Source organism: Rhamphochromis sp. 'chilingali' (assembly GCF_963969265.1).
Source record: "Rhamphochromis sp. 'chilingali' genome assembly, chromosome: 8".
Lineage (NCBI taxonomy): Eukaryota > Metazoa > Chordata > Actinopteri > Cichliformes > Cichlidae > Rhamphochromis > Rhamphochromis sp. 'chilingali'.
Genome location: NC_137935.1, coordinates 9,044,167 through 9,060,620, shown reverse-complemented (window position 1 = coordinate 9,060,620; position 16,454 = coordinate 9,044,167).

Sequence of the window (16,454 nt, the reverse complement as noted above, 5' to 3'; positions counted from 1 at the left end):
TGAATATTGCGCTCAGAGTAATTATAAATTTATGCTTTGAAAAGGTTTCGGTTACAAAGAAAAACAGATATGGTTCCGTGTGAATATGTTTTAGAGCGATACGTCCAATTTCTAAAGACGAGAAACATTATTTTGACTGACAGATGTTTTTACATGAATTATTACTGAAAGACTCTTTGTTCCTCCTGCCTCCTGTTTTTGAAGGCTTTCATGTAAGAATAAACACAGAGCTGTCAAGAGCATTTTTGAAAATATTATTCATTTCCCAAACAACTGAAGAAAGTCATATTTTAGCACATGACTAGAAAAACAAAAACAAGCTTAATTGAATTATTTACTTTGACATCTAGAAGATTTTAAAAGTAGGATTTTAAAAGGCTATATTCAGTCTTTCAAGGCATAGTTTTTCTTCTCTATAACCATTCTCTGGCAATTTGCTGCTTGACGTGAGTGTGAGGCGTGAGAGCGATGGTCCCTGTAAAATACAGGGTTAGCTATTGCTCTGATGTTTTTAATTATATTCACCTGCATAATCAGAGGACAACCAGTCAGAGGCCGCAAATAAACCGAGAGGGCAATTTAAGAATCGTAAATCCCACAAGGGCTTGTTGGCATTTTCACTGAAGTGTTAAAGTAGTTATTTGTTTTCCCGAATGCTACCTTTGGTTAGTATACAGAAGCTGTGGTTAGAAAATGCACGAAAGGCCATGTTTGGTTTCTTTATACTGTTTACTTACTTTGTCATGCAATTTTCTGTTGCAGGCTTCCAATTTTGACTCATTTTTCTTTCTGTAGCTTCATGTTTTTTCTCCAAATAAGAATATATCTTACTCTTATATACATTCACAAGAAACTTTAATATATACATCATCCTAGTACCAGGTGGGACCCCTTCAGAATTGCCTAAATTCTTCATGGCTAAGATCCAATAAGATGCTGGAGATATTGGTACATATTTTTATGCAGTTGCAAATTTGTGGGCTGCACATCCGTGATACAAATCTTTCGTTCAACTTTATCTCCAAGGTGCTCTATTGGACTGGAGACCAATGAAGTATAAAGAACTCCTACTGGAAGTAGCCATGAGTGCACTGTGCTCATAAAAGGATCGACATGGTCGGCAAGAATATTCAGGTAAGCTGTGACAATCAAATAATGTTCAGTTGGGCCCAAAGTGTGACAGAAAAATATCCTCTTCACCGCTGCAGTAGTATTACCAGCCTAACACCTTGAAACAAGGCAGGATCAATCCATGATTTCTTTTTTTATGCCAAATTCTGACCCTACCATCTGAAAGTTGCAGCAGAAATCAAGACTCATCAGTCTAGGCAACATTTTTCCAATCTTTTATTGACAAATTTTTTGGTCAGTCTGTGTGAATTGTAGCCTCAGTTTCCTGACACTCACTGGATATTTTCTCATTTTTGGACCATTCTCTAGAGATATTTGTGTGGGAAAATCCAAATAGATAAACAGTTTCTGAAATACTCACACTAGCCCGTTTGACAATAACAACAATGCCATGTTCAGAATCATTTAAATCACCTTTCTTCCCCATTCTGATGCTCAGTGCGAACTTCATCAGGCCGTCTTGACCATTTCCTAATTGTGTTGAGCTGCTACCATGAGATTGACAGAATAGATGATTGCTTTTATGAGCAGTTAAACAGGTGTACCTAATAAACTGCCTTTAGTCCTGCTAAGGCTGATTCCCATGGTCACACTAGCCTTTTTTTTTTTTTTTTTTGCTAATAGACATAAAGAAACTAATCAATGAAATTTTCCTTATGCATATTGCATAAAATATCTTCTGTAAACATCACATAAAGAAGCCCGCTGTGTATCTAGCATGTTTTTTTCTCCTTTTGCTTATCGCTCGGGACATGATTCCTCTGGCATGCAGTAAGTGGAACAACACCTGCATGTGTCTTGCGTATTAAATCACAGCAGCAGGCGAGATACGGTAAAACAGACATGCAGCCAAGTGACATTTGTGAGTTAACAACAGTTTTACCCTCTGTCACCTTGAGTTTAAACCCCAGAGTCCCCTGAAACTGGTATAATTTCCAAAGCTACACACTAAATATTACTGTAACTCTGTCACTCATTAAGGTATAAGCTGCTTCACAGATGTGGCCACAGTGGTTAATGGCTCAACTCAGCACCTTATGCAAGGTTTATACACTTTTCATGAGGCGGAGTACATTTTGAGTGTCGCGCAGACTTCAAAGTGATATGTAAATGTGGTGAGACTTGTGCCTGAAATATTTTGTGTATCTTCTGAAGAGAAGACATTTCAAAAGGAGATAAGTAGAAATCACAACTGGGCACTATAAGAGATAATAAAAAAATACTGAGTTGATTGTGGGCCCCCCACTGATTCCTAAAACCCACAGGAGCAAAAACAAACATGTGAAAGCTCCACGTATGTCTTTCCATTCTTTCATGTTGAGCTGTATCCGAGCATGCTAACCACCCGATTATGTGTATTTTATATTTTTTACCCACACAACACTATTTGAAAGGGCAAAAACCATGTCACAAATGAGGAATTCACCATGCAGCAGGAGTACATTTGTGGAAAAGTTTTTTTTTTGTTTTTCTGTTTGGTTGTTTTGTTTTTTCCAAATAATAATTAAATCTGACTGACAGTGTAAATTAGACAGTTGTGGTTTAAACAAAGTGTTTCTAGCATGTGTTTTGAATCACATTGGATGCATTGAGGAGCTTTGTTTATTCAGGCATTTAAAACTCTGTAAAGATGCATTAGATGACAAAGATAAGGTGCTAACCTTTGGAACCAAGCGCATTATTTGTAAGAGAAGACTGATCCTATTTTACTTTCCTGAGCTATAAGGGCTGAATCACATCTCACCACCTACTCTCTGAATACTAAACAATGTTCTTTGAAGTTTCAGAACAAATTTGCAAAGCAGAGCATCACTTTCTCATCAGCACAATCCATGAGAGGATAACTGTGGCGTTTAGCAACTTTAGAAAGTTCAACTCTTATTTTGCAAATTAATACAGGATCAAAGTATGTATACGACTCTGTTATTGCACAGTTTCACATTTTGGCATGGGTTTTCTTTCAGACTGACAAAGGGCTACTTAAAGATTTTTGGAAAATATAAAATAATTTCAGGGCAGCAGCAAGAAGGTCCTGAGTTCAATTCCACCATCAGGCCGGGGTCTTTCTGTGTGGAGTTTGCATGTTGTACCTGTGTTTGCGTGGGTTCCCTCCGGGCACTCTGGCTTCCTCCCACCATCCAAAGACATGCAGTTTGTTAATCCAAATTACCCATAGGTGTGAATGTGAGCACGAATGGTTGTCTGTCTCTGTGTGTTAGCCCTGCGACAGACTGGCGACCTGTCCAGAGAAGGTCCTGGGTTCGAATCTGCAGCCTGGCTAATTTGCACTGGGTTCTCTCTGGGTATTGTGGTTTCCTCCCACAGTTAAAAATCATGCAGTTATTAGTTAGGTTAGGTTAATTGGTGATTCCCATGAATGTGAATGCAAATGGTTGTTTGTCTCTATGTGATGAGCTGTCCAGGGTGTACCCTGCCTCTTAAATCTATAACTTCAGGGTTATGCCCCCCGCAACTCGGATAAAGATAGAAGGATAGTAGTTGTTGTAAATCCATTTACTTTTTATGTTAACCAGACTCTAGACTTTGTTGAACAGTATGTAATATGAAGATAACATGTAGTATTTAAGTGACCAAGTAGTATCAGGGTAAAAGTTATTGAATAGTTTTGGAATAAAATGACAAAATCGTGAACGATTAAAATAATCCAAGAGTTCAACTTACTTCATCTAAACATGTTTCAGTCACATTTCATCAACACAAAATGCACAGGTTTATTGAATATGAATAAGTTGTGTTGATTTAACTAAGTTGTTTAAGTTTCTGCCAAAGCAAAACAGTTGTGTGCAACCAATGTCCATTACTGAATTAAGTAAATCCAACATGGTCCTTTTTTCAGTGTATGACAGCTGGAATAAGCTCCAGCGACCCTGAAAAGGAGAAGACGAAGCGGATGGATAAAATTATTTCAAAAGCATTTTTTCTGACATTGCTTCTAACATGACAGAGAGAAAAGATACCCCTTCTTCTTTCAAAATCAATTAAATGGCTGTGAGTTTTGACCTTTAAACGTTTGTGCTATTAACAAAAAAACCCAAAAACGTATAAATGATTAGAATGTGTGAAAAGAAAAAGAAATGTTCAGATAATCAAATACTTTATGCCAGGTAATTGATAATTTTCTGTTAACTGAATCAGATTATGGTTTACAGTAACAACATCAATGTCAGGCAAATAGGGGGATTGCTTTTTCACACAGGACCGGGTAGCTTTGGACAGCTTTTGTTCCCCAATAAATGAAGTCATATTTACTCGGTTTATCTAATATGATTTTTTTATAATAAAGTTATGGGGCCTGGCCACTGGAGCGACAATGTGCTCGGCCTCACCAGCACCAAGTGGTATCATTGATCTAAAACTCTTCATTGAATTTGTGTTGCTGGCAACTTGTGAAAGATTTTTATTAGAATTCTCTGGTACATATTATGGCTTGCTGAGTTGACAGCTTGTTCAATGAAGTTTGTGCTTCAGTTTCGGTGAGTGGAATTCTGGGATTTTATAAGTCTGTTACTCAGCACTAATTGGCAGGTGTGTGTGTTTAGGCTAGCAACTTGTTAACCAAGCCAGGTAGTGATACCTGATAACTGATAACACATATGACCTCCCACCACGGAGACAGAAAGAAATTTAACACTGAAACTATTGGTTAATAATTATTGTTTATTAATGTGCATTAGCTCTTGAATGTCTGCATGAGCTTTGTGGTACTATGCAGCAACCATACTGCACCATCATAGACACACATAAATTCTGTATGAGATAAAAGTGTATTTATGGCGTGGGTTATTTATTTTTCTTTTGGTAACACTAAAATAGATTTTTTTTTTAATGTAGGGGACTCAAAGGAACAAGCAGTCAATTTCTCAGGATATCAGTTACATTCTTGTCTGAACTTAAAGTTTCGGTTTCCTATGAGTAGTAAAAAGTTTTGAAATTATGAGCCATAACTTTTATGAGATGCTGAGTGTGGTACTCCAACATCCAAGCAGACTGTGTATAGTGAACAAATTATAATGATGAGAGAAAATCTCCTTAACGTCAATATTTTTGAAGTGAATTGCAGTGTAAAATACATAATCATTCAAACACAGACAGTATCTATTTAGATGTGGAATCAAAGTGAAAGCAGATGTTACTGGAGGGTAAAATACTTTCCACTTAAAGTAGGCCACTCTTGTTCATAGCGCTCTCAGTAGCTGGGCTTATTCCAGAAACCAGGCAGGAGACGTGAAGTTCAAACTACAAGGCTCCCACTGCTTTCACCACGTTGTCTTGGGTAGAGCCTTTACAACAAAAGTCCATTTCCCAGGGTAGAGATGAAGAATGGTAACCCAAGAATCCAGATACAAATGTGTATTTATGTGAGTAGTCAAAAAAATTGCCATATTGTAAACATATATGGCTGCTACAACTGAAAAGGAGAGAGGAACACTCATCAAGAAGGCCATTTAGCATAATAAAAGAGTAATTACCTCAGCCAGAGCTAAAGCAGTGTGAAAATAACATCTCATACACATTGCAGTATACATCAAAAGTGAGTACACCGCTATGCAATACATCACTTACATTTGAAGTTATTAAAAACTGTATTATCCCAGCATACACCACCATTCTGGCACTGTGTTTCAGCTGATTCTTCCATCTTTAAAGAGATTTCTTAGTAGTTCTTTTCCTTATGAAAACATGACGTACAAAATGCAGCTCGACATATCCCAGGTCCAAAACAGAGAACCTTCCGGTGTTCATACATCATTTTATTACCACATTTACACAATTAGGATAATTAAAAACTCATAGGCTATGTTTTATTTTCAGGTTTTCTTCAGGTTGTATTTGTTTTAGTCTTCATAGCATATTTGTTCTTGATTGTCAAGTCAGAAATAATGCACTTATTGGGAGGCTTCCAATAAGTGTGTTGTACTTTTTTTCCCCACTTCTGCTGTTATACATGTGCACCATTTGTTCTGTGTAGCTACATTTACGACACTGCACACTAACACAGGTGTTTTTGCTTATTCTGTCTAATTAGGTTTATGAGAGTTATGTGAATTTGGTTCTTTTCAGCTGCTTTTTTTGCATCAAAGCACAAGGTTATATTTCAATCTTCCCCCATTAACTGCACTACAGTTAAACACTGTATACCTTTAAATCTCCAAGCTGCTCACAAGTAAATTAAGTACACAAAGCACATGGTACATAATTGTATAATGGGAAGTGGAAAATTGGAAAGGCTCTTTCACGCCTGTGCGAGACACCCACATGTAAACAACTAGCAAAAAAGAGATCAATGCTCCTGACCTAACCTCAAAGTGAGTTTGCTGAGGCTCGTTTTTTATTTTGTGCCAGATAATTGTGCCAGTGCACTGATAATTAGATGACTTCACTCGAAATCATTCTAATTATTATTCAGTATTATTTTTCCTTTTGTTGTACTGTGTCATATGTCACAGCATTTACTAATTCAATAGCTTTTTTAAAAGGATTGGTGGTGTTCAAACTTGATTGTTATATCGCTGAATAATACCAAGCGAAACACTGGGACAACACACAGCTCTTTAATTTTTTATAAAAAAGCACAACATCAAGAATGATGCAAAATTTCCCATGGTAGCTTCTATTTAAACAAGCAGCAAATTTAAAACAAATTATTCACAATATGTTGTTATGTGGCTTTAATTGTCATCATAACCATCTTTTGGATTCGTTTTTCCAAACTAGGAAAGTTCTTGATCTTCTGATGACATTAAAGTTTGCTAATTAAAACAGAAGCAAATAAATTAACTAGAAGCAGTTAGTCACAAACAAAAGGTGAAAAAATCATTGCATACACGTCGGAACCAATTCGTCAAAAGGTACATCAGTAAATGCATTGCTCTTAGATGTAAGTCTTAGCAAGCACTATGTGGCCTTCGAAACAAATAATTAGATAGCTAAATAAAGCAAGTTGTTTTACATTTTCTCAGAGGGGATTTAAGAGAGTAATTCCAAGGTGTCCCTGTGCATTCTTTATTTGTAGTGTTGTAAAGAAACCGCACAAACAATCTGAATGGAATCAGATTGGTTGAGGGAGAACAGTAGTCTTCAGCAGTTATCAGCCGTGTATTGAATTGGAAATGGTTGATAATGACAATAGTTCTTGATTAGAGTAAAAATCAACAAAGTTCCCGGGTCCGAGAGAATGAAGAAACATTGCCAAACTGCTATCAAACTACTACCTCGAATAACTATGCCAATATGTGAAAGTTAAAATGTGGTGTCCGTTGGTGTGCACTGAATACAAATGATTATGACAAAATGGGAAATTTAAGTGCTTTAGCTAAGGAAACCACTCTAATCACCAACTCCCCTGGGAGCGTGCACAGCAACAAGAAAATTAGTGGTAACATATTCATTCAGATTTGGCAATCTTACTTCTCTTCATTGAGCTGAGCTGAGCCTTGGGTGAAAAAAAACACTTGCCAGCTAAGCACTGCCATATGTTATTGGCTGATTATGTGTATCATAATAAATCCTCAAAGCATTCAATAGAACATATGAGCATTCGATATAAACGCAATTTATAAATACATCATAAGTCATTATTCCCCCTTCAGCTGCAGCTTCAATATTATTCCCCACCTTATTGCCACTGCAAATTGTCATATACAAAGAAGATAACGTGTACACTGTCTGATAAGGTTAATTAAGTCACTGCACTGTTCAAATCTCTATGAAGGCTAAGCTCATGTTTTGTGGGACTAAAGAAAACACAAATATTGCATTATATTATTGTGTTACATGCCATCAGCATAGACAAACATAGTTATCAAAAGCCAACCCAAAAAGCAGTTGGTCTTAATAAAGATGCGGAAATCTGTTTATCAGTCTGCTACTTACTTACTTTTAAATCCAAATTGCCTGGAAGGCCTTCCTGGCCCTCGTACATTTTGATGTCAGAAGGTTAATTAGTAGCAGGGATTAAATATTTCTCCATGTTCTTATTCAGGTGCTTTACTGGAAAAGTGTTTGCAACTTTAAAAAGTTAGTAAGCTTATTGTCAGAAAGGCAGTTTACGTTAAAATGTCCTCTTGTTTTCTGTGTCTGTGGAAGGTCAGTAGCGGGATCACTAACAAATGGGTTAATCAGTCTAAAAAAAAGAGTAATCTTGTGGGAAAACACTATACTAAAAGTTTTAAAGAGAGATGAAAATCTTGGGGGGTTTTCAAGATTTCAAAAAGTTCTTTTCAGACAGCTCTGTGAAAAAGCAGAGTCAAACATTTAACATCTCTACAGCTGGAAACCAAGCAAGTCTGGAGAGTCTGTTGATAAAAGCATGATGAAAGCTACATTTGGAACAGATTTTAAAAACAGATTTCCACTCAAACTATTTGAGTTTTGTGTTTTCAGATTTAGAGCCACAAATTAATATAGTGTACATATTTGGTGTAATCTGATATGCATGTATCCTACATGTCCAGGATCATAACAGGATCCCGATATTCTTTATAATTAGTAAGCTTCATGCATGATTACCAAGTTTTCAGCTGACATATGTTTTTGTTGTCAGAACTTTGTTAAACTGGATGTATCAAATATTTTCCAAAGTAAAGCATGCACTATTTTATATATGGTTTAATTTAAGGTTTAATAAGAAGACAGAGGAAAATAACTCGGCCTTATTCTGGTCTTTTTATTTATACCTGTCCGCACATATTTTCATAGTCACTGATTTATGTCCCCAAGATGGATCTGTTGGAAGGTAAAGATGTCTGTTAAAACAGGTGTTGAGTGCTGAGTTCTTCAGTTACAACCGTTGGACGTCAGTGTTGGTTTATCTGACCAAATCTGTCTAAAAAACATGTTTATGTGCCTCTACGAAACTACTTTCCCCTTGGATGCATATATATATAATCTCCCTGACCACCTGTATACTTTGCAGGAGATACAGATTGTCGGACCATTGTACGGGGAAACTTCATATTAAACATTCTTCTCTGAAACTGCCTGCAAGTGAGGAGCACTACAAGTGTGTATTTGATTCACTAACAAGAATGGAGCTGGGATCTGTTTGCATTTAGTAAATCTGGCTATCCAAAAGTTTGTCCAGTACTGAGCCAGACTCGTATACAGATGTGAAACTAAAGAAAACATTTCCAACTCTAACTGACAAGTTTAGGTCTGCGCGCCAAGTTCCCAAGCAAAAACAAGGACAACAAAACAATTTGTTATAAAATATTTTAGACTACATTAAATGATTCACAGTGCTGTGCAAAACTCTTGAGCTGCCCCTCGTGTCTTCATATTTCCCTTCTCAGGAGCCAGACAGATTGGAACATTTTAAAGTGGTCTTGAGCAACAGTGCTGCAGGCTTTCTGAAGATCTTTCGAAGTTTCTCAATGGACATTTCATTGATTTTCGGCCATTTTCAGAGGAATGCTTTTTGGTTTCTTAAGCCATTTAACACTGACCTATGAATCATTCCAGCATTAAAAATACACCTGGAAAGGAATGGACCAGTGTTGTGTCTACCCATGACAAACAGCTTAACAAAGAACCAAGTTTAAATTCTATCTTTAGTAGCGATGAGAACTGCTGCTACAGTAACACATCTTTGGACCTTTGCAAACACCCTAACACATGTTAACATTAAGCTAGCCAAGAACCCAGAGTGATGTTAAAGGTGAGTAAATGCCAACCTCAGCCCAGCAGCCAGACCCTGATCTTCAAAAGGTAAAAAAAGCATGATGAGCAGGCAGGCTGCAGCCTTGCATGACTGCAAACACTTTCTACCTGTTCATGTCTCTAAGGTAGAATTGCTGTGGCGATTGCTTTAAAGTCACTTTGTGCTGGTTTTCATCTTTGCTCTGTGCCGTCAGCTTTGTTTTCCTTCCTAAATACTAAGAGAAAACTCATATGGGTGTCCGTATTTACATAAGGATTTGTCTTGATGTGTGGGATTGTAGTCTACAAGATTCTATAGTTAACTGGTAATTATGAGAAAATCCTTTTCCGTTAATTTTATGGAGAAACATGAAAATAATACAATGAGTAGTAAAACAAATTACTTTTTCCTGGGAGTAGTTAAGTAGCGTTCCCGGGAGTAGTTAAGTGTTATGCTTAATACATTGCTTCTTTTGAATAATGACCCCAACACTGAAATGAATATTTCATTTACCGGTTTACAAGAAAACACAAAGTGCACTTCAAAGGTCAGGAGTCAGTTAAATCAATTCAAACATTAATAAAATTCTAACTGTTGGAACATACATAAATTTGAAATTTTGACTAAATGTAAGCTAATGTGGAATAGCAGAAATTACGCTCACTCTATCACTTTTGACATTAACATTCAGATAGATTTTTTAAGGGATATAGGACTTCATGTACTGAGCTTAGGCATTGTAAACCTCTTACACACTAAGGTAATTCTATGCTACTGTCGAGAATGTAAAAACACAAAGAACTCGGAAAAAGATACATTTGTTTGAATGAATCGTTTCAAGGTTGTTATCCTAAGAAATTACAGCATCTACAGAATCAGTAATTGGAAATACTTTGTCATCAGTATGGCAGCACACTGCTATGAGTCATTACTCTACAACCGCAGTACTCTCTATTTTCATTGGTGCCATCATATTTTGGCCCCTCGCCCTGAGAGACTGCAGCATCCTTTGCTCAAAATGGCATAATTACAGCTGTTGCCATAATAAACTAAGATTGGTTGTCAGCCCCGATATCCCTACATGAAAGTCGTGAAAACTGTTATGTCATCATATTTTTTCAGCAGTAATTACAGCATTAATCAGGCACGATACCGTGTCATTTTCAAGCCTCTTTTTAGCAAAACAAAGAAATCTTAAATTGACATAAACAAGATTTCAATGAATAATCGGGAAATGTGCGCCAGCTGTAAATTGATGCCAGAATAACGTTAATTGTGACACTGTCAAATAAATTAGGGGACTGGGTTGTTTGTTTGTTTTCTCCCCGGGCTTGTTCTGCAAAGCTCTTAATTTTGTTGTCATCCAGTGCCATCATTGTTTTGGGGTTGTAACAAATGCTTCAAAGGAATAGATGGGAAATTTCAGTGTTACTTCAAAGCACTGAATCCAGTTAAAGGCATAAAAGCCAGAGCTGCTGTAACCATGTATTTTACATATAATGCACTACAAACAAGCCAAAAACAGCGAAGAATATTTGCACATTTGTCAAACAATAATCGCCTCATGCATAATTTATTCAATTCCTATTCTGCTTCCTCCACAAACCACCGTACGCAATAAGTGCAACAAATCACAGAGGCAGAATAGAATTAAGCTATGGGATGCATTGGAGTAAATGCTTCTGCAGCAGGCCTCCTGAACAGCGCCTGATGAAAATGAATTAACAATGAAAGACGAATTTAAATGGAGTAATTTAATCACGGCGAGTTTAAGACAAAAGTTAGAGAGGGTTGAAACAAATCAAAACAAAGTAAAGTCTGAAACACAAGCAGATGGACTAGTAATGGGAAGCAGGTTGGGCTGGTTGCTAAGTGACAAGGGCTAAGAAGAGGGTCCATAGTTTTGGCCGCGGTTTTGCAGGAAAAACACTTCTCCTCCCTCGTCTGAGCCACCCTCTTTCCCCATAGTGCTGTGGTTATGACGCTGGCGGGGCAGGACAGAAGGCAGGCCTGGCCAAATAAGAAACAGACCCCTTTCACCCCAGTATTGCCTATTTCTCCCTGTGGCTTTTTTGTTTTCAAAGAAAAAAAGAACGCTCTCCAAAAATAGATTTGGGGCTCGCGTGCCAATGGGTTTTGAAACCTTTTTTTCCACTCCCTCTAGTCACGCAAGTAGCCTGGCAAGACCTTGAAGAGTGAGCAGGGGGAAAAACAGAATTTGAAATAGACAAGAGGATCATATGGGAGGGGGAGAAAAAAGTCTTTTTGGTGTGTTTGGAGAACAGATCATGGTAAGCTGAGGATGGAGCATCCCTGGAGCCTGGACTTTTGCTGAGCGAACAAGAAGCAGAGACTTCCGTGTAAGATCCAGGTATGAGGGGTTTATGGGTAATCCAAGCATGAGCAGAGAGACGTCTCTCTGCTCTGGCCTCATTTTAACTGGAAGGAAGCCTCGGCTCCTTCATGGACGAGTTTGATCCTTACCAAAGGGCCTACACACAAAGCACTTCACACTCAAATGCAAAGGTCCCCATTCCTTATAAGCCCATATCCTTTACTGCGATTCACTTCACAACTGCCTGTTCTCTGCAGATGGTATTCATCTTTTTATCTGCCACATCATATACTATGTCATCAAGATGAGATCACTGGCTAGTTCGCGTTATATTTGAAAGGCTGCCTGTTTTTTGAGCTTCATTATAGAAAATGCTTTTGAACATGAGACAGCGAGAAGGGCCCACAGCAAAAGCTCTTCTGCAGGAGCCATGCTAAAACCATTATGTCCTCCAGTCGTTATAGTAATTATGCTTTCAAGGCAACATTAGCCCTTTGCTGCTAAAGAGCATGGAGGTTCTTTGGAACATCTGAGTAAGGGTTAAATTTGGCAATAGAAAAAGGTAGGCAAGCTAAAAGAGCTCTGGTCCCCCCAAAATCTGTCATACTGTGGTCCCCATTCTGTGCTTCACTGCCTTTTTCATTGAGCAGCTTCACAGAGGGATTTTTTCTAGCATTCCTCAACACTTAATACCCATCTCTATGTAAGGTCAAGTCTGTATTGAGATCCACTTTTACTTTGCTCTCACTTTAAACGTATCAAGAAAATATGAATGTTTTGTGTAATCCTTTTTTTTTTTCACATCAAAGCAGAAAGTAACTTTCCCATCTACATACATGAGTTTTAATGTCAGAATTTCCAGAATTTCATCATTGTTTTAATTATTTCTTGATGTTTGCCACTTTGCAGAGGACAATGATACAAAATGAACTGTTTTGCAAGACCTAAATGATTACAGGTGGGTATTTTTTAGATTATTTAAAAAAGTGACATTTTGCATTTGTCTTACTCGCCTGCTAATATCTGTTCTGAAAGAAAACATACTGAAAGTGAATAAGTCTTTGTAAGTAAGAAAGTTTTTTTTCCAGTATTTCTTTAGAGCCACATCATCCATTTTAAAGTGGTGGAAAGAAACCCAGTGAAATCCAGCGTGACAATGAAATGGCACGCTTTTCAGTTAATCATGAAATATAATCATGTTGAGCTCACAGATGTCAGGAAAAATTCAGGTTCTTTGAGTAGAAAAGGATTGACGCAAATAGTGTCACATTTCATGTACTAAGTATTTACTAACAGTAAAGTAACCAGCACCAGCTGATGATTTACACCAGAGGAGGTAGACATAACTGCAACTAAAAAGCCACTGCCAATCAAATATTCTGAACGTTTTCTGAGGTTTTACATAATAAATAGTATGCAATAAGTTCTTCCATCTAAAAGAAGAAAAAACCTTTCCAGACAGGCATAAGCTGTTTTTTTTCCCAGAGACATAGACTTTGAAACTTGAATGAGAAAGATAAAAATAAACGAGACTATCAGATGTTTACCCATGGGACACCATCAGAAAAGATAATCACGTCCATATGCGACTTGTGCGCTTTTGTTTTATTACAGTGTTACTTACACAGTACAACTGAAACAAGAAGCTCAAAATCGTTTACATATTTATAACTGTAATTACAATTCTAATAAAGCAGTAATATTTTCTTCTTTTATTATGTTGCAAGAGGAGGAAATATCCTATCTATTCAGTGTAACAAAAGGAAAAAAATCCACAGCGCATGAAATTAGTCATTAGGCATGGTCTTTGATCAAAGTGAAGAAGTGACCAATATGAATAATAACACGCTGGCACTCCAGCAACTTTCAAAGGTTGGCTGTTTTCTCTGTGAAGAAGCACTGTTGAGCATCGACATTATGAACACAAGCAGCTTACCGCAAACACTGAAGGAAAATATAAATCAGATTTTAGAGAGAATTTATGGTAATTGTGAACCTGGTTGTTACTCTGATGTTTTTGTCCCTTGTTGACAATCAGTCATAACAACCTTCATTGCACAGAGTTGGCAAATTTGAGTGGAAAGGATGATGTTAAATGGGCAAAAGATTTTTGAAAAAATGTACTAATAATTGTCAGATCACAAGTATCACACAGCAAATATTTCTCAGGAGCTCAACAGATGCACATCCGGGTCATCCTGCAGACAGATGTACGTTTTTGCACTGGTATTAGGTTGTGGTTTACTTTATCATGCACCTGAGGAGATCTATTATGTTTTTTGTCATTTCCTGATTATCACATGTCTACTGTTGCAAACGTGGGTGCTCAACATGGCCAAAGTTTCAAACAGTGAGGCTAGCGTATGTCCAAGTAGTCCCTGTGAGCTCTCAACCATTTCATATACGTTTTTGTTACTCCTGGATCTGTATGACCCAAAAGGGAGCTGATACCATTGATATAGTCGTATTAGCTCCGCATATGTGGCTGTGAACAGACACCCCACCTTTTGTTAGTGAGCGGTAGCCATCAGACAAAAGTTCTCTTCAGGAGAGAGGAGTTAAAACAACTTGCTTCAGACTGGATGACCTGAGGAGCTGCACCAAAGCCCAGTATAATGTAAATAAAGAAAACAGGATTATGGCATGCGTTAGTCATCATAGTTTTTCTTTGTGTTTTGTGGGGTTTTTTTGTTCTGTTTTAATAGACAGTGATCCCAGATGTTGCTAATTTGTCTATGTACTTGACTAAAGCTTGCCTGATCCCAGGCAGGGGAAATACATACAGTTGGGTCAATGTTGGCATGAATAATCATAACAGACAAAAATATGGGAATATCGTCTGGGTTGACACTCTACGTTTTATAAAACTTAGATAAATAAAAGGACACTAAAAGAGCTACCATATTCAGTATCATACAAGCATGACAGCACTGACATCCCTGTAAGAGATGAAGTCAGTGAAGGAAAAAAGGCAGGCTGGCACTGAAGATTGCATGTTAACAGAGCAGTCTCCTGTATATTCACTTTGTGTTGACGGGAAAATGATAGATTTCATTTGGTTTATGCAGAGCCTTTAATTTAAGCTTTGAGTAATGACTCGCCTTTTGCCCTCTCACTCATATCATCTGAGTTCTGTTTTGTATACACTGGCCGCTGATCCAAGGTGCTCGGTTTGGGGCACAGACTTCATCTCATAATCCGAGTCCACTATGACACTCGTGCTGGGCGTGTCACCAGTGTGCTGCTCGTACACACACGAATTCACCTCTGTGGATGTATTTGTAATTTCTCAGGTTTGGGTTTCAGCTCAATAACCAGTCAAGAGGCAGGCCTTGGTGCGGGCAAACAGCATTAGTCCAGTTTCAGCTCTGTTTCATCAGACAGCAGGAGTGTTGTCCAGCCTCAGGCAGTGTAACAGTTATGCAATGAGTTCCCATGACAGGTGTATATATTAAAAAAATAACATTAACATTGCTGACATGCAGTCGTTCTGAATTTAAAGTTTGAAGTAAGAAAAGTTTAGACGACCAATCTGTTTTGATGATTTTAGTTTTTCTGACTGAATATTAATGTTAGAGCTGTATGAAGAGGTTTTATTTGCGATATGAAAACATTCAAGTAATACTAAACCATGATTACAGACATGTAATATATTTTTTCACATTTGTTTTACCTCACCCTGCTGTTTTTATGTGTATTATATATTCTTGGGAATCGAAAAGTAGAGCAGTTAACTCAAATAGAACAACAGTATGAAATTTCTAAGGTAAAACAAGGTCAACAAAGACAGAAATGGAAAAAAAAATAGCTGTGAGTATGTCATACACCTAAGATTAAATCTTCGAGATTTGACCTGAGTTTGGTACATTCATCACATCCACATCAACATGATGAATGACTTTTGAGACCCAAACATGTAGGAGATATCTTGACAAAACAGAGCACAATTTTTTCATGAAGGCTGTCAGTGGAAATGAAAGTGTCTGTAAAGCCAATATTTCAAATAAGCTGTTATGGTATTGCAATTGAGTTACATCAAATATGCCTATCAAGTTAAAAATTACACATAATGGCCATCATTAAATCAAATATTGTTAAAATCTTTTTTTTTCTTTCATGTCAATTCTTTTCCCCTTTAATGTACCGCCTCTGGGACAGGGGCCTGTTTCACAGTTTTGATAAGGTATGAGACTGAGGTTACAGGGTAGTGCTGGTGATTTCGGATATGTCCACAAAACATCAGCATACATCAGTGAAAACCCTCAGGGTAAGACGGCCTCCTTCATATAAATCATTATTGGGAGTTTTTTGCACTGTGTCCCAAATCCA